Below are 18,907 nucleotides of genomic sequence, written 5' to 3'. Positions count from 1 at the left end.
AGTCCCATAGCATGCACGTATGGTTAAAGTTGTGTAACAAATTTGAAACGTGAAGTGTACCTGGCTTGTGCATCCTTATGAGTGGCGGTCGGGGACGAGCGATGGTATTTTCCTACCAATCGATCCCCCTAGGAGCATGCGCGTAGTGCTTGATTTTTGATGACTTCTAAATTTTTGCAAATAAGTATATGAGTTCTTTTGACTAATGTTGAGTCCATGGATTATACGCACTTTTACCTTTCCACCATTGCTAGCCTCTTCGGTATCGTGCATTGCCCTTTCTCACCTTGAGAGCTCGTCCAAACTTTGCCGATGCATCCAAACCCCGTGATACGATACACTCTATCACACATAAACCTCCTTATATCTTCCTCAAAACAGCCACCATACCTACCTATTATGGCATGCAACTTTCCACCGTTTCGTTTATCATCATCATGACATACATTACTTTTGTCATACTGCCATTGCATGATCATGTAGTTGACATCGTATTTGTGGCAAGGACACCATGCATTATTTTTCATACATGTCACTCTTGATTCATTGCATCATCCCGGTACACCGCCGGAGGCATTCATATAGAGTCATATCTTGTTCTAGTTTCGAGTTGTAATTCATATGTTGTAATCAGTAGAAGTGTGTTGATCATCATCATTAGAGCATTGCCCAAAGAAAAACAAGAAAAAAAAGAAGAAAGGCCAAAAGAAGAAAAAAAAGTCCCAAAAAAAGAAAAAAAGAAAAATAAAAAAAAGGAAAATAAATAAAAAGGGCAATGTTACTATCTCTTTTTCCACACTTGTGCTTCAAAGTAGCACCATGTTCTTCATGTAGCGAGTCTCATATTTTGTGCTTCAAAGTAGCACCATGTTTTTCATATAGTGAGTCTCATAAGTTGTCTTTTTCATACTAGTGGGAATTTTTCATTATAGAGCTTGGCTCGTATATTCCTACGATGGGTTTCCTCAAATGCCCTAGGTCTTCGTGAGCAAGCAAGTTGGATGCACACCCACTACTTTTCTTTTGTTGAGCATTTATTTATAGCTCTAGTGCATCCGTTGCATGGCAATCCCTACCCCTCATGTTGACATCAATTGATGGGCATCTCCATAGCCCGTTGATTATCCTTGTCAATGTGAGACTTTTTTGTTGTCCTCTCCACACAATCCCCATCATCATATTCTATTCCACCCATAGTGCTATATCCATGGCTCACGCTCATGTATTGCGTGAAGGTTGAAAATGTTTGAGATTATTTAAGTATGAAACAATTGCTTGGCTTGTCATCGGGGGTATAGAAGTTGGGAACATCTTTGTGTGACGAAAATGAAGCATATCCTAACTATATGATTTTGTAGCGATGAACTTTCTTTTGCCATGTTATTTTGAGAAGACATGATTTCTTTCATTAGTATGCTTGAAGTGTTACTATTTCTTTATCAATATGAACTTTTATTTTGAATCATTTGGATCTTAACATTCATGCCACAATAAAGAAAATTACATTAAGAATTATGCTAGGTAGCATTCCACATCAAAAATTCTCCTTTTATCATTTACCTACTCGAGGACGAGCAGGAATTAAGCTTGGGGATGCTTGATACGTCTCCAACGTATCTATAATTTTTGATTGTTCCATGCTATTTTATTACCACTTTTGGATGTTTATGGGCTTTATTTTACACATTTATATCATTTTTGGGACTAACCTACTAACCGGAGGCCCAACCCGTATTGCTGTTTTTTTGCCTATTTCAGTATTTCGAAGAAAAGGAATATCAAACGGAATCCAAATGGAATGAAACCTTCGGGAGCGTGATTTTTGGAACGAACGTGATGCCTATATACATGATCATGCCTAGATAAGCTAATATTTATTCGCTTTTCTATCAATTGCTCGACAGTAATTTGTTCACCCACCGTAATACTTATGCTATCTCGAGAGAAGCCTCTAGTGAAACCTATGGCCCCCGGGTCTATCTCTTATCATATTTGCTTCCAATATACTTTTATTTGCATCTTTACTTTTTGCATCTATATTATAAAATACCAAAAATATATTTATCTTATCATACTATCTCTATCAGATCTCACTTTCGCAAGTGGTCGTGAAGGGATTGACAACCCCTTTATTGCGCTGGTTGCGAGTTCTTTGTTTGTTTGTGTAGGTGCGTGGGACTTTTGAGGAGCCTCCTACTGGATTGATACCTTGGTTCTCAAAAACTGAGGGAAATACTTACACTACTCTGCTGCATCACCCTTTCCTCTTCAAGGAAAACCAATGCAAGCTCAAGACGTAGCAAGAAGGATTTCTCAAACTAGTGCATTTCCTTTTTGAATCACCATCTTCCTTGTTGAAAACCACATGTACACACTCATCATGTATACCATACACATCAGAATCTGTTAACACGCGCTCACAAGCTTAACTAGCTTCAAACGAACCTAGCCAATCAGGGTTTTATGCTACTTAATCTAAATGAGCCGATGATTAATGAGCATGAGTTTAACAAGCAGAGATGCCAAACCACACACTAATTAACATAGTTCTACCTTAGTTCAACGCTTCCATATATACAAAAGCAAGCACCACTTAGTAGTACTGGTGCACATAGTTCGACCATCTTCCATATATACAAAAGCAAGCACCACTTAGTAGTACTGGTGCACATACTTCGACCATAAACATTCACCAACAAAGTATAGCATAGGGTAGTACTCAACATAGTTAAAACCAAAATAGCATCAGTTCTAGCTGCGAGGGTGCGCACTTCCCTAAAGCCTCAACAAGTAGTCGCATACGCGGCATGCTTCACCCTAAAAGAGTAGCCATTCTTGGTGCTGCCTTGGGATGTTCCGACTGCATGGTTGATGGTTCTCGATAGGTCACCTTTCATCACCTTGTTGCAGAAAGGGCATCCATAGCCGTTTCCGAATCTAGGCCTCACAGCTTTCTCGAGCTCACCACTATCCAGCTACCTCACCTTCTGCCTCCTGAAGATCCTCTGGGTTTCTGGGTCGTTGTCAACGTCGTCACTTAGGACCTACATGTAGTACAAAATGTTGCGTAAGTATATTTAATATGATAATTCAGCAGGCACATAGTCTATGAAACATAATGTAATTGTTGACAACGTAAAATATCTTCAAATGACATTGAAAAAATAAATGCATAACTTATTAGTTGCTACATAAGCAACTAAATGGGATAGTACCATATAGTAAAAAAATGAAGGATCAACCATACATGTCGAAGAGAGCACTAGCATTGCCACATTTTCCCAGACATTTTTCCCAAGCTTGCCTAAGGTTAGTTCATCAAAATGAGAGCCACAAGTTGGCAAGCCTAAGGATACCTTTCCACACTTTTTGTGTGTATGCCATATGGGACCCAAGTGTGGCTTGCCTAAGGTGTGGCTAGAACCAAACACTCACTTAAGTTGGTCAAACTTGCCTAACCTTAGGTATGGCAATCTTTGGCAAAGTTAGTCACAAACCAAACAACCCTTTAGTGCAACAAAATTCACTTGTTACGTAAAAATGCATGAACTGATGATGTAACATGGCAAAGTAGCATACAGATTTACTAATGTAAAAAAAAGAGTTATAACATACATGCATGACTAGATAAAATAGCTCGTGAGCTGTATCTATTTAGGGTTAGAATTCTGTGTGCTTATGATGATGGATATTGAAAGTCCCCATGTTATCATCGTGGAAGTTTCCCCATCAATGTTCATGAACCATTCAATGTTCTAGGTAAAGTAGTTAATTATTATGAATTATGACAATAAGTGATCCCAAATGTTGTACTTACAAAAAAGGGTTTCTATCATTTATGCCACCAGTTGTGTCCCACAACTAAGTATCACCACTAGTAATTTCTACTGCTAAAAAAAGCCATCGCTTCGTTAGACACATGCTCAAAAATGCCACTACACATCATTATTGTGATATCAAATCTATCTTGACATGCTATAATGGCATCAATACCTATGGACCAACATGCCAACTCTCCCTCTATCTCACTACAATAAAGTGTGGGCCCACTTGATCCCAACAACGTTCTTATTTTCCTGTAAAATTATTCACTTACTTACTCCTCACAAGTGGGGCCAAACTTATCATTGTGAGATAGAGAGAACTGAAATGTGGGCCTGGGCTTTTTTTGTCACATTGGATGGTCAACAAGTTTTACATTAAAATAACAATGTCTAATGACATTATTGAGCAAACATCTAACGGAGCGATGGCATTTTTTATACATCTAATGGCATTTTTGAGTAAGCATCTCACGAACCGATGGCCTTTTTTGAGCGGCTGTAACTTCTAAGGGAAAAACTAAGTAGTGGGATACAACTGGTGGCATAAATGATAAAAACCCTACAAAAGAACTAATTAAAACAACTAAAGTAAAACATGGTTGATATCCAATTTCTTTCTAAAATAGCCATTGCTTAGAGATAATCAATGTTTAAAATCATTGCCACATCTACTTATGGAACATGTAAACCAAAGATCGATCAAGTGCAACCAAACATGTACTCAACATTTTAATACCTTATTTTCCTGTACTGACCAGGGAAAACCTAGGATATTACAAAATAAATAAATAAATAAATAAAGGGGATAGATGACTAACCTCTTCTTCGTTCTCTTCGGCGACGACCACAGGTGGGGGCAGGGGAGGCAACAACCGTGGCAGACAAACACCCGGCTGAGGCTGAGGAGCCACCACCTGCTCTGGCAGAGAAGCCAGAGGAGCTACCTGTTCCGAATTATTAGCAGAATAATTTATATAGGTCAAAAACTGACATATACATACCTCAATAAATGTAATCTAGCTACACAACTGCGGATCCAGGATTTCATACTTGGGTGTTCAAAAATTTATATTGCAAACTAAAACCACAACAATATTTTTCAAATGAAGGGAGTAATATGTAAAATTTTCATGTGAAAAGATTCTTTGTCCATCGTAATGACGGTACTGACACGAATGATAGAAAATTAAGATTATTTATTTCATGACCATAGAATATGACATTTTCATAAACAAGGCATGGTGTTGTTATCCTTAAGTTGCAGAAAATATTTTCACAATCACCTACGTAGGCAATTAAATTCCAAGGTCAAGCTACATATTTGTATTAGAACAGTCACCAAACCTAGGTGGATTTATTAGCAAAATAATTTATCTAGATCAAAATATTGCCTATACAGGGCGCAACACATGTAACCTAGCTAGTTACCTAACACATCTATAGAATATTGATATGGAGTCCATCGATTAAAGATAAAAAGAAACCCTGGCCTTCCCCAAAAATAGACAAAAGGACTGACCAGAGCACACCTAGGATTTTACAAAAAATTAAAGGAGATAGATGACTAACATTTTCTTTGTTGACATTGCCGACGACCACAGGCTTGGGCACAGGAGGCGTCACCCGCGGTAGAGGAGACACCTGCTCCGTTTGAGGAGCCAGAGCAGCTACCTGGTCCCACATAAGTAGCAGAATATTTTATATAGATCAAAAAATGTCATATACATGCCTAAACTAATGCAACCTAGCAACACAGCGTCAGATCCAGCATTTCAAAGTTGAGTGTTTCAAAAATTTATATTGCAAACAAAAACAACAACAATATTTTTCAAACGGCTGAGTCAAGTTGGCTTTTGAGTCCAGAAGGCATTGTTCTGCCTCTAGTTCTGTTACTCAAGAAATTAAAGAGTTAGGAGTAATATCTAAAATGTTCATGTGAAAATATTATTTTTCCATCATACTGACAGTACAAACATGACTGACAGAAAATGAAGATTATTTTGTATGACATTTTCGTAAACAAGGCATGGTGTTGTTATCCTTTACTTGCAGAAAATATTATGCTGAAAATAAGCAACCAAATAATATATTTCAAGTAGGGATGATAACAAGTCTAAAATATTACAGCCTATGGTAATTGGACTCCAGGAATCAAGCAATTGGTGTTGAGCAAATTGAACGACAAAAAATGTGTATGCTGGATTAAGCATGAGAGGCTAGTTTTATACAAATTGACATGAAGTTTAGTGCACAAACTACACCACTTTTAGTCCATTTAGCAATAAAATAACTATATATAAGAAATTTCAGGCAAAACATTTCAGGTGGTTAGTAGATCTATCTTAAAATTTGGCATCAACACATTTTGGATGCACGAAAGCCATGGATCGGAGTGGTCGGTGGATCTTAAAAAAAGATAACTATACAATTATTTGCCTTGTACTAACCAGGGAAAACCTAGGATATTACAAAATAAATAAATAAATAAATAAAGGGGATATATGACCAACCTCTTCTTCGTTCTCGTCGGCGACGACCACAGATGGGGGCATGGGAGGCAACAACAGCGGCAGATGAACACCCGGCTGAGGCTAAGGAGCCACCACCTACTCCAGAAGAGAAGCCAGAGGAGCTACCTATTCCGGATTATTAGCATAATAATTTTTATAGGTCAAAAACTGACATATACATGCCTCAATAAATGTAATCTAGCTACACAGCTGCGGATCCAGGATTTCATACTTGCGTGTTCAAAAATTTATATTGCAAACTAAAACCACAACAATATTTTTCAAATGGAGGGACTAATATCTAAAATTTTCATGTGAAAAGATTCTTTGTCCATCGTAATGACAATACTGACATGAATGACAGAAAATGAAGATTATTTACTTCATGACCATAGTATATGACATTTTGATAAACAAAGCATGGTGTTGTTATCCTTAAGTTGCAGAAAATATTTTCACAGTCACCTACTTAGGCAATTCAATTCCAAGGTCAAGCTATGTATTTGTCTTAACGTATTTGTATTAGCACAATCACCATACCTAGGTGGATTTATTAGCAGAATAATTTTTCTAGATCAAAATATTGCCTATACAGGGATCAACACTTGTAACCTAGCTAGTTACCTAACGCATCTATAGAATATTGATATGGAGTCCATCGATCAAAGATAAAAAGAAACCCTGGCCTTCCCCAAAAATAGACAAAAGGGCTGACCAGAGCACACCTAGGATTTTAAAAAAATTTAAATGAGATAGATGACTAACATCTTCTTTGTTGACATCGCCGACGACCACAGGCTCGGGCATAGGAGGCGTCACCTGTGGCAGAGGAGACACCTGCTCCGTCTGAGGAGCCAGAGCGGCTACCTGGTCCCACATAAATAGCAAAATATTTTATATAGATCAAAAAATGTCATATACATGCCTAAACTAATGCAACCTAGCAACACAGCTTCAGACCCAGGATTTGAAAGTTGGGTGTTCAAAAATTTATATTGCAAACCAAAACCACAACAATATTTTTCAAACGGCTGAGATCAAGTTGGCTTTTGAGTCCAGAAGGTATTCTTCTGCCTGTGCTTCTGTTACTCAAGAAATTAAAGAGTTAGGAGTACTATCTAAAATGTTCATGTGAAAATATTATTTTTCCATCATACTGAGAGTACACACATGAATGACAGAAAATGAAGATTATTTACCATGACATTTTCGTAAACAAGGCATGGTGTTGTTATCCTTTACTTGCAGAAAATATTATGCTGAAAATAAGCAACCAAATAATATATTTCAAGTAAGGATGATAACAAGTCTACAAAATTACAGCCTATGGTAATTGGACTCCAGGAATCAAGCAATTGGTGTTGAGCAAATTGAACGACAAAAAATGTGTCTGTTGGATTAAGCATGAGTGGCTAGTTTTATACAAATTGACATGAAGTTTAGTGCACAAACTACACCACTTTTAGTCAATTTAGCAATAAAAGAACCATATATAAGACATTTCGGGCCAAAAATTTCGGGTGGTTGGTAGATCAATCTTAAAATTTGGCATCAACACATTTTGGATGCATGAGAGCCATGGATCGGAGTGGTTGGTAGATCTTAAAAACAAGTTAACCTATACAATGAGGAGCCGACCCCACACCCATGCGCCCATGTGGAATCGCCCTTCAAACCTACCAGATCTAACGAATCTAGATACAAATTTCGTAGATGGACTAAAAGCAGAAACCCTAGCCATGCCCAAAAATAGATAAGGGACAGAACAAGGAAACCTAGGATATTTCCTAAAATAGGACTGACCTCTTCGTCGTCGTCGTCGCTGTCGACGTTGACCACGGGCTGCGGCAGAGGAGGCATATGGCATGGCAGAGGAGGCAGATGACGTGGCAGAGGAGTCACCTGCTCCGGCGGAGGAGCCACCTACTCCGGCGTAGGTGACACCTGCACCAGAGCCTGGACATGGTCGACGACATCAAGGCCGCCCTGCTGCCGGCTGGACCCCTCGCCGGAGGGGAGGGGTTTCTCCATGTGCGGCTTTGCATGGTGCTTGGATGCTTCGTGCGCCATGTCGTCGGCCCCGGCGTCGGCCCTCCCTCCCATGGTCCACTTGGGCATCTCGACGGCGGAGGTGCAGCGGCGGGAAGGGGGCAGCGACGTGAAGGGAGCAGCGGCGGGATGGGCAGGCGAGTGGTGAGGCCTGGGAGGAGAAAACCCTCTTTCTGGATTTGTGGATGGAGAAGAGGACGGGAAGAGGGGGCGGCGATGAGATAAATGCTATGGGGAAGCGGAGCATGCTTTGGGGAAGCAGAGCCGCCGATTTGGTACTAGGCAGTCAAAAGGATTTGTTGCCACGTTCACACCTCCCAATGCGTTGTTCACACCACCACGTCTTGGCACGTCAAAACACAACTTCTCACTTCTCACTAAAATGAATAGCCCGATCGTGCACAAACATGATTTAGGAGTAATGCAACTTCCCTTCAAAAAGTTGTGTAATGCAACTGCTCCCACATTACACAGAACAAAATCATACAGTGGGACAACTGAATTTGTAGGCTTGTTTCATCTGCACGTGTCATCTTTTATATTTGTCCTAAAATATGTTGTAAAACTTTACAAACAATGGAATGGCAAATGGATGTGACAAAACTTCGTCAGCAACCGCGTGGATTCGTGTGCCATATATCCGATGTCCGGTACCGAGGAGGGGAATGTTGATCCACGCGATGCCATGTGTTTCGTCTGGTCCCATATCATGCACCCCGAGCCAACCGGGCCAAAACATGTGCCGCTAGCCATCTCGATCCAAACAACGAGCTAGTGTCCACCATGCGCAGAGATGCTCATGTGGACAGGTTTGCTAGCACTAGTGAATGACATCGGATCTCGATGTGCAATATGTGTAGCCGTGTGTCTCTTTGGCGTGCCTGCCATACCGAAGGGACTCGTCGAAGGTCCAACGAACCGCGGTGGGGTCAATGCTGGATGTATGGTGTGGGTCAACCTGGCTAACGGTGCATGGTCTGAGTTTAGGTGGCTAGGTTTGCATGGCTGGGGGGCTAGATGGCTAATGAGTGCGCATGCGTCATCTATACATTGTCAAGGTCGAATGGTGGTTGTCTACGTGGCGATGCGTGCATGCATAGTGTGGGTCCAGTTTGCGTGCAGTGCACGGGATGTGCCTTGGTGGGTAGGGCCCACAACTTGCGGCACAGAGTTCTGAAGCAGATGAAGGGGTGGGCCCCGGTCTTCGTCCACAAGCAGGACTTGTTCCCTCTCGATGGCTAGCTCTGGGATGCATTTTGGTCTCGTTTACACACAGCCTATGTGAAGGTTTATGCGTGCCGCTCTCTATGTTCGACCACACTAACACCGCGAAAGGTCCCAAGAAATTTGGATCCCTCATGAATTTGCACGGATTATAGCGGCGGCCGACGAGACCCGGCATTTTTTGCCCTTAACAATGGCTCTGAGGCGGCTCTGCCAATTGGTCGCACATGGCACATATATGGACCAGAGCTTAGCATGGAACTGTCAACCCCAATCCCTGCTGTGATTTCATGTGGCCGCGGTATAGATCCTGAATTTCCGAGGATACTGCCCTAGAAATGCAGCAAATCTCCCGAATATGGCAAGCGTGGGCTCCGAGAAAGGCCGGGACCTTGCATGCGCTTTTGGATTGTTCTCCGTTGACCCGATAGAAAGCACCGATGAAAACGGAGGAACGGGCCCGCACCCAGTGCGCAAACTGGATGTGTTACCTCAAGGTAGCTAGATCCAAACCGTGCAACCCCGCCGTCTAGACCCACGTGGTGCACCACTTATACACTAGACCCACATCACTTACGCCGGTCCCCAAGCCAACCATTCCCCATGTAGGCTCATATGCCGCACCCCGCAAAATAGCTTAGCACAAGACTTCCACCCCGATTTCCACAATATGCACCACTACACGTAAGTGTCAAAAAAATGGACTATCGCATTATCAACATTTTTTTTGCCAAAACAAGTAAGTTGTTTTTAAATTGCTTGAAAATATCAACGTTTCTGTTAAATTATAATTTCATTAATTACACATTATAACGTGCATTTTTTGTCCCTCAAAAAGGGGTGCATTGCTTTTTTGCAAATCCACAAAATTACTTCCTTTCCCTCGAAAAAACGGATCCTTCACCCTCTCACGATCACGTTCACGTTCACGGTGTCCTTGCCCTATAATCTAGGAGTGGTCGATCCAATCTCCCCACGGGGGACAACTTCCACGCACTATCTATCTTGGTTGGTTGCAACCATCTCGCCATCACGGTTTTTTATGGGAAAATCACATTCTTTTGTTTTTCCTTCCAAAGATATGTGGCGAAAAAACATGGAACGAAAATTGTAGAAGGCACGGTGGGATACTTGCACATGTTGTCTTTTTGTACTACAAGTGCACTTGTTGGCAAGTTGCATGCGCACGTGTCATGTTTCAATTTTTTTATTGGAAATTATGTTGTACACCTTTACATAGACGCTTGAATTATTGTTTTCGTATGTTAATAATTCCGAAATATTGAAATTCAGCATGCACATAACACATGGCTTCCAAGCTTCGTCGGCGACCGCTTGGTATCGTCTGGTTTATGCCCGTTGTCTGGTATTGGGCGGGGGAATGTGGATCCATGCGATGCCATGCGTTTCATCTGGACCCATGTCATGCACCCCCAGCCTATCGGGCCGACATCATGTGCCGCTAGGCTTCTCGATCCTAACCATGCGCTAGTGTCCACCATGGGTAGAGATCCTCAGGTGCACAGGCTTGCTGGCACTAGTGAACGACGTGGTATCTCGGTGTGCAATATGTGTAGTCGCGTGTTGCTTTGACCTACCTGGCATGCCGAGGGAAGGGACTCATGTCGGAGGTCCAACGAACTGAGGTGGGGTCAATAATGGATGGATGGTGTGGGTGAACCTGGCAAACGGTGTACGGTTTGAATGGAGCTGGCTAGGTGTGCATGGCTAGGGGCTAGATGGCTAATGAGTGCGCATGCGTCTTGTGTACATTGTCAAGGTTGACCAGTGAGTGTATACTTGGCCAGGCATGCATGCATGGTGTGTGTCCAGTTGGCGTGCGACACACGAGACGAGCCTTGGTTGCTAGGGTCCACATCTGGCCCCACAGAGTTCTGAATCAGATGAATGGGCAGGCCCCGCACACCATTCATAGGCCAGACTCATTTCCTCTCAATGGACAATGGCTCCGAGGCGGCCCTTCTCTTTGGTGGCACATGGTCCATATATATGGACCAAAGAGCTTAGCATGTGATTGTTACCCCATTCCCTGCTATGATTTCATGTGGCCGCGGTATAGATCGTGAATTCCCGATGATACTACCTTAGAAATGCGGCAAATGTCCCGAATATGGCACGCGTGACCCAAGAAAGCCGGGACCTAGCATGTGCGTTTGGATTGTTCTTCGTTGACCCGAGAGAAAGCACCGATGAAAACGGAGGAACAGGCCCACACCCAGTGCGCAAACCGGATGTGTTACCTCAAGGTAGCTAGATCCAAACCATGCACCCCCGCTGTCTAGACTCATGTGGCGCACCACTTACGCAGTAGACCCACACCACTTACACCGGCTCCCAAGCCAACCATTCCCCATGTAGACTCATATGTCGCACCCCGCAAAATAGCTAAGCACAAGACTTCCACCCCGATTTCCACAACATGCACCACTACACGTAAGTGTCCAAAAAATGGACTATCACATTATCAACATTTTTTGCCAAAACAAGTAAGTTGTTTTTAAATTGCTTAACGTGCATTTTTTTGTCCCTCAAAAAGGGGTTCATTCCTTTTTTGTAAACCCACAAAATTACTTCCTTTCCCTCGAAAAAATGAACCCTTCTTCACCCTCTCATGATCACGTTCACGGTGGCCTCGCCCTAAGATCTAGGAGTGGTCGATCCAATCTCCCCATGGGGGACAACTTCCACGCACTATCTATCTTCGTTGGTTGCAACCATCTCGCCATCACGGTTTTTTATGGGAAAATCACATTCTTTTGTTTATCCTTCCAAAGATATGTGGCAAAAAAACATGAACCAAAAATTGTAGAAGGCATGGTGGGAGTATGTGCACATGTTGTCTTTTTGTACTACAAGTGCACTTGTTGGTAAGTTGCATGTGCACGTGTCATGTTTCATTTTTTTATTGAAAAATATGGTGTACACCTTTACATAGACGCTTGAATTATAGTTTTCGTATGTTAATAGTTCCTAAATATTGAAATTCAGCATGCACATAACACATGGCTTCCAAGCTTCGTCAGCGACCGCTTGGATTCGTGTGCTATATGCCCGTTGTCTGGTATTGGGCGGGGGAATGTGGATCCATGCGATGCCATGTGTTTCATCTGGACCCATGTCAAGCACCCCCAGCCAATCGGGCCGACATCATGTGCCGCTAGGCTTCTCGATCCTAACCATGCGCTAGTGTCCACCATGGGTAGAGATGCTCAGGTGCATAGGCTTGCTGGCACTAGTGAATGACGTCGTATCTCGGTGTACAATATGTGTAGTCGTGTGTTGCTTTGACATACCTGGCATGCCGAGGGAAGGGACTCGTGTCGGAGGTCCAACGAACCGAGGTGGGGTCAATAATGGATGGATGGTGTGGGTGAACCTGGCAAATGGTGCACGGTTTGAGAGAAGTTGGCTAGGTGTGCATGGCTGGGGGCTAGATGGCTAATGAGTGTGCATGCGTCTTGTGTACATTGTCAAGGTTGACCGGTGAGTGTCTACTTGGCCATGCATGCATGCATGGTGTGGGTCCAGTTGGCGTGCGGTGCAGTGGACGAGCCTTGGTTGCCAGGGTCCACATCTTTCGGCACAGAGTTCTGAAGCAGATGAAGGGGCAGGCCCTACACACCGTTCATAGGCTAGACTCGTTTCCTCTCAATGGACAATGGCTCCGAGGCAGCCCTTCTCTTTGGTGGCACATGGCCCATATATATGGACCAAAGAGCTTAGCATGTGATTGTTACCCCATTCCCGGCTATGATTTCACACTATTAGGAAAACCCTTATCAGTAGCGCTGGTTATTTGGCTATTAGTAGCGCGGGTGGGCACGCTACTGCTATGGTGCTACAGCTATTTTTAGCAGTAGCGCTTGTTTGAACCAGCGCTACTGCTATCTGTATCTAGCAGTAGCGCGCCTTTGCCCATCGCTACTGCTAATGCTAGTAGCGTGGCCCAATAAACAAACGCTACTGGTAAGCAGCGCTACTACTACTCCAATACCCCACGCTACTGCTAGTATTTTCTTTTTTTATGTTGCTATATTTGTATTTTTACATGTATTATACAGTTACAACATACACATACACTGGAACTATATGAAAAAGGAATGTCTCATCATCATCATCGAAGTGGTACAACATAGTCTCGTCATATCAACATAGTCTCAACACAAATGATGTCGATCTCATCATCATCTCGAAATAGGGATACAAGTTATAATGATGACATGTATCTTACGTTGTCACCGTAGACACATGTTCCACCATCTACCTAAACTAAGACATACACGATAAGAGCGATCACGATGATCAAAAGTGGTATTATGTAGTAGTTTTTGTAGCAGCGCTGGTTCTGAATCCCCTGGTTTGCTATGAATCTCAAGTAACTAGCTTCAGCTTCCGCTCTGCTATCAAACCCTTTCTCACTTCCGCCGGAGAAGCCAGAGACTTGGGCCTGACACTTTGGCCACTCATCATACACACCCGGAACATGCCCTACATACACGGCATACCACTTCCTCGCCATCATTGAGATATATACCTGTCAGAGATGCACATATATATACCATGAAGCGAATTCAACAAAACAGTTATGAAATAGAAGCAACATATATAGTAAACATAGTTAACAAATTTTATCGTACCAAAAGTAATTAACTAGAGCGCGGCACCATACATCTAATAGTTTCGTCGTACTAAGAGATTTGAAATTTCGTCGTACAAAAAGTAACAAGTAACTAAATAGACACATTGTTTTTAAGCAGTGCACTCTTCCCATCTGTCCATATCCGGGAGGATAGACCCAAGCTTAGTGAAAGGCGTCATGTCCTGACGCTATAGGGCAATGCGGGTTCGGACGTCAGCTCGCGATATTGGGCGGGCGTAGAACATCCCATTCTCTTCGAGGACATCTTTGATGATGATGGACGCAATTTCCTGTTGGATCTGGTAGAAATCATTTCGAAGTTGATTATACGGCACGGCTCCAAAGGCTTCGACCCATCTCTGGATATGTGTATCGGATGAAGATTTCATGCAAAGTGATTGGACATCCCTTCTGTACTCCATCATTAGATGGATGACGTAGAATCCATCATTCTCACTTCTTGTCGGTTGCTGGATGCAACAAAAGTCAGTCTTGTGGCTGAAACAAAGCCCCGCCTTATTTGTTTTTTTGTGTTGGATGTAGCCACCCCGCATGCTCAAGCCCAGCATAGCTCTGTCGAGAACATACTTTATGTGTGTGTAATCTTTCATCTGTATGTTCTTCGACGGGTCCAAATATAGAGCGGGAGAGTAACGCGGGTAAAGAACAATGAGAACGTCACGACAGCCCCCACTGCGCAAAATACACGATCAAGTTTAGCCTCCATGCGTGCAAAGTAACTATTGAAATGCACGAAAGGATGTATGTGTTATAGTGCTATCCGCGGATGACTTACCTGCGATGATAAGGTAGGAGAATCATTTCTTTGTCATTATTGCTGACCAATAATTCTTCGATGTACTGAGTCACATATTGACGGTTGGCGTCGTTGACTGACAAGAAGCCCTCATGCATGTAGTATGGGTCCGCAACCGCAAGACCGGTGACTTGCTCTCTCCTGACGATGTAGTTCATGTGCAGCGCATACAGGCGGACGAACGTAAAATCGAGTGTCCTCATTTGAAACATCTGGAAGATGTATTCAAACCTCAGGAAGAAGAGGTCCGCGAGGCATGTGTGGACATACATCTTGCAACTGCTCGGCACATGAACCGTATAAAGTGGCTATCCTGGATCATCTGAGGTGAGGAGGCTTCTCTCTGTCGATAGCACATGGTCATGGAGTCTCCTGAGATCCCCTTCTATGGCAGCTAGTGCATTCGTCGGTACCATTGGCTCTCCCGCGACATGGATTAATGGCGCATGTTTCATCGGTACTTGGTCAACCTTGGTCGAAGGCTGCCGGCTGCTAGAACCAACATTGCCAGCTTTATTGGATTTTCTTGCCGCCGGTCTCTTCCTCTGCTTCTTCTTGGTGGGCTGAGGTGCTGGTGGGTCTGTCAGACCCTCCCTGAGCACCACCCCTAGTGTTGCCGGGCTCAGCATTAGACCACTCTGGCTAAGTAGTTGAGCTTGGGTGGAGCCGGCATCTGGAGGCGTGTCCTGCGAGGATTGCATGAACAAAGACTTCTTGCACTCCCGAGGACGTTTCGGCTTTGGTACATGCATCTCATGTCCATATGGTTGACTCATTATTACTTTGTTATCAAAGGCACCATTGAGATACTGGTTAGGGTCATCGTCAGATCCTCCATGTCATGATCCCTATCCTCTTCCATGGGGCAGATGGCATCATCTGCCGGCGGAACGGTTGGCCCTCCTTCCTCATGTCTCTCAATCTCAGCATGCAGCACAGACGATGGTTGTACTTGTGTAGGTGGTGTTGTGGTCATACCTTCATGAGGTCCATTTGGTGTGCTCCCGGCCACCTCGACATGAAGAAGATTTTTCGGCCATAGGATCGGCCAATTTTTGCATTGGCCAAGCTACATGGGGGTCTCGTCATCCTCTCCATCGGTTTGTATAGGATGAGGGAGACCCTTGTAGCCCTCTTTCACACTCGCCACGGAGACCCTTAAGGCGTTATCAGGCATCTGCCGGTGGTGAAACAATCGATCCTTAGGCTTCACTATAGTACCCTTCCCCACATCCACTAACCCGCCCTTCATGTTGTAAAGGAGGGTGCACGGAGTGGAGTCGGCCTACAAAGACATATACGTGCGGCGTCAGAGATCCAAAAAGAACGACAACTGAAGATTAATTAATTAGTTGAGTTGATGAAGGTGCGACGACACGTATTTACCGTGAGGGCGTCGAGCTCAGCCAATGTCGACGGCCCAACATTCAAGCCAGAGACGGAGCTAGGGCTGCTGTGAGAACTGGGTGCAGGAGCAAGTGCGGGTGTGGTTGCCATACTAGGTACGGGTATGGGTGCGATGTTCATTGAGTTGCTCCCGGTGAAGCTAGGCATGGGAAATTCACTTGGTGGCGCATTTGGATTTTGTTGCACCCATGTGACCACTGTTGGAATCAAGGATGTAAAGGCATCCATGAAATCAGATCTACAGGCAGCTATTATCTCAGCTTTGGTCTCAGCTTTTGCTTTCTCCATCGCCCGCGCCACCTTCTCGTCGATAGTTACTTGACTGAACTTCTTTCTCTGTCTTTTGGCCTCGGGGTCCCCGCTATAATAGTACTTCGAAGTGGCCCCATCCCCGGCGCCATGCACACATCCATATTGCAGCCGCTGGCCGGGCGGGTGTCCCATCATTATGTTCATGGCCCGGTTGAAAGGAGTGTCCCACTTGTACTTAGCCTACGACTGAGTCGACTGAGTCGACGAGTCGCTCTCGGCCGCCGCAAGCTTGTGTTGCTCTCTCTGCAAAATGGACCGTAAATCATTTGCGAATGCGGCTAGAATGTAGTAGACTTCGTTGATCAGAAGCTAATATGTAAGGTGGTAAAAGGATAATTACCAGTATTCTCATGAATTTCCTAGTCGGCCCGTCGGTGAAAAGAATCTTTTTCTTGGGGTCCCACGAGAATCGGGCACTGATGAAGTCGTGCTCCTGCTGGTCGGTGAACTTAGCCAATGGGTCTGGGATCCCCTGATGTTCACGTTTTGCGTCCTCCTTAGCCCACACGGGCCTCTTTCCCGTGTAACCACGACTTCCAAGGTGGTGGTTCCCCATGTTCTTTGCCTGCAGCTGCTTGCCTCTCTCCGACCTGGCCTTGCCAGCTTCTTCATTGCAAGTCTCCTTGAACTTTTCAAAGTCCTCTATCATAATTTTTGGATTGTCTGCAACAATCTCCGCGTAGGTTTCATGGTCTACTTGAATCTCCTTTTTCACCCTAGTTTTCCAAGCGCTCAATGCGTTGCTGAACTTCCCTAGGGCTTTGTTGTTGATTTTTTTCATGGCATGATCATCCCATGGGTCGACTTCGTCATTACGACCGGGGAATAGGAATCTTGCATGCAACCTAATTAGAAGCAGCTTCTTCAACTGATCATTCTTCCGTATTTTTGTGGTGTTGACGTTAGCGGTATCCCGTAGGATGCATGCTAGTTGGTTGCCCTAACACGCTGCCACTTCTCGCGGCTCTATTGGCTGAACTCTCCAGGGTGCACCGCCGTGACCACCAATCTTCCGGTGCCGAGCTCATTTCGGTGTCGTGTCCTCTTTTCCTTCTTTCCCTCACTGGCTTGGGAGGTCCCACCTTCCGTGCTATAGTTAGGAACATCATCAGTGCCATTCTCAGTGCCGGTGTCGTTGGTGGCATCAGTGTCGGTGCCGGCGCCACCACCGTCGTCATCCATCGGACACCCAGCTTCCTGTCTCTCCTTATCCGCCAAAAAGTCGAGGTAGGCGTGTGCTCGACCTAATTGGGAGTGAGAACCTCCGGCCTCATCGGTGTCGGTCATGTTTCCTAGGGTTCAATGTCGTAGTCGTTTAATTATCGAGCTTCATATAATAAAGTGAATAATGATAAAAAAAAGTGACAACCTTTGTTTTGTCGTCGCGACAAATCTCAAACACTCGATATGTCCAACTTTCTAGCACAAGTCATACCGAAATTCACGGAAAATTTTGGCATGACCTTTGCTAGAAAGTGCACATATAGAGCGCCTGAAATTTGCCGGAATGGAAATGAATCAACATTTCCGGCAAAACATAGGCCACTTAGGTCAATATTTTGCCAAATCATCAATATAACATGCAAAACTGATCTCACTACATAGAAGATCTCAATAGCAGCCAAATCATCACACACACACTGAATTAACTGAATTGTGCATGATTCAGTTAACTGAATTTACTGTCAATAGCAGCAACACACATGCATCAATAGCAGCAGCACACATGCATCAATATTAACACTAACTGAATTTCAAAAACAGCAGCAGCACACATGCATCAATATTAACACTAACTATCACTGGGCTAACACTAACACTAACAGCAATTAACTAACTAGCACTAACAGCAAATTAAGCTAACTAACACTAACAACAATTAAATTAAGCTAACTAACACTTGGGAGGGGAGGGAAAAGCACCTGTCTAGTGCTAGCTGGCGTTGCTGGGCGTCGCCGGCTGCTTCACGGAGGGAGGCGCTGAAGGGGTCGGGGTCGGTGGCCGACGTCGGGGTCGCCGGGGTTGCCGATCTGCAGAGAGCGGGAGGGGGTCAGAGAGAGAGAGAGCCGGGGCTGAGGGGTCAGAGAGGAAGGAAGAGGGGGCG

Source organism: Triticum dicoccoides, chromosome 4A, assembly GCF_002162155.2.
Source record: "Triticum dicoccoides isolate Atlit2015 ecotype Zavitan chromosome 4A, WEW_v2.0, whole genome shotgun sequence".
NCBI classification, from domain to species: Eukaryota; Viridiplantae; Streptophyta; class Magnoliopsida; order Poales; family Poaceae; genus Triticum; species Triticum dicoccoides.
This window is presented reverse-complemented; position numbering follows the sequence as displayed.